Consider the following 1,343-nt stretch of genomic DNA (forward strand, 5'->3'; position numbering starts at 1 on the left):
TATAGCACTATTTTAATTTTTTTAACTACTATGGAGTATTCCATTGTCCAAATATGCCCATGTTTAATTAATGGCCATTGGAGTTGGGAATAACTCCAAAATGGATATTGGATATTGGAGTTATTCCCAACACATTATTATACATAAAGCTGCAATGAACATCCTGCTACATACATCTTTGTCTAATTGTGAAAATTATTTTTATGCATTCTTGAAAGTGAAATTGCTTGCTCTATCAAAGGCTAAGAATATTTTAATTTGAATAGATATTGCTAAGTACTCTTCAAATGTGTATCAAGTGATAATACCACCAAGAGTATGTTACAGTTCCTGCTCGTCAACATCCTTATCAACATTGGGAATTATCAATCTTTTCAATTTTGGTGATAAAGTTTAAAAAACTCTGCTGTTTTAATTTGCATGTATTTATTTTTTGTTTTAGTTTATTGTTGTTTTCTTTTTGTTACTTTTCTTGAATTAATTTGCATATATTTAATTAGGAATGAGGTTAAACACCTTTTAACCTTTTTTAGAGCAGTTTTAATTTTACAACAAAATTGAGAGGAAGGCAGAGATTTCTTATACTCTCCCTGCCACCACATATCCATAGCCTTCCCCAATATCAACATCTCTAACAAGAATGATGTATGTATTTTTTAAATACTGAAAAAGTTAACAGTTTACTATAATTTATTTTATTTAACAATCTAGGAAGTTGGCATCTATCAGCAGTTGCAGTGCAATTTTAGGTGCACTTGTGAATTCAGGAATCACCATGGAGCTATTAGTGTAGCAAACCTTGTAAGTAAAATACATGCACACTTTTGATAGCACAAAGTAAGGGGAATCTCTCTAAAACTGACTGACTTCATTAGTTTCTTTCTCAGCAAACTGACCTGGGCCGCTCAACATGGCTCTTGTTGTTCTCATGTTAATGCATGTTCTCTTTACAATAAATTCGTGACTATCTGAAGATATCGATTTGACATACACAGCATCAGAGCCTTCACAGGTACCATAGGTTTCCTCTTCTCCATCCGTTATGTTCTTATGAATTCTACTTCACTTCCACAGGAAGTGCAGCACTTTCTCCTCAACCCTGCAGCTAGCATACCAGGTCCCCTTGCCATAGCCCCCATTCCAGGGCCTCCCCACCACCCCCAAGAGCCTGCCCAAGAGTGATATATTTTTTACCAAGAATAAATCTACATTGACTCATCATATTCACCCAAAGTTCATAGTTTAACTATAGATTCACTCTTGGTGTTGTACATTCTATGGGTTTGGACAAACATAATGGCATATCTCCATCATTATAATACCATAGAGTACCATAGAGTATT

The 1,343-nt window shown here is 34.5% G+C and overlaps 1 pseudogene; it reads right to left on the minus strand.

The window, feature by feature from the left end:
• Nucleotides 1-699: 699 nt before the first annotated feature.
• LOC129064894 (elongin-C-like) lies at nt 700-1,037 on the minus strand (annotated as a pseudogene).
• Between the last annotated feature and the right edge of the window lie 306 nt (nt 1,038-1,343).

Source organism: Pteronotus mesoamericanus, unplaced genomic scaffold (genome assembly GCF_021234165.1).
Source record: "Pteronotus mesoamericanus isolate MK-2021 breed Mesoamerican mustached bat unplaced genomic scaffold, CSHL_Meso_final contig_101, whole genome shotgun sequence".
Taxonomy (NCBI): domain Eukaryota; kingdom Metazoa; phylum Chordata; class Mammalia; order Chiroptera; family Mormoopidae; genus Pteronotus; species Pteronotus mesoamericanus.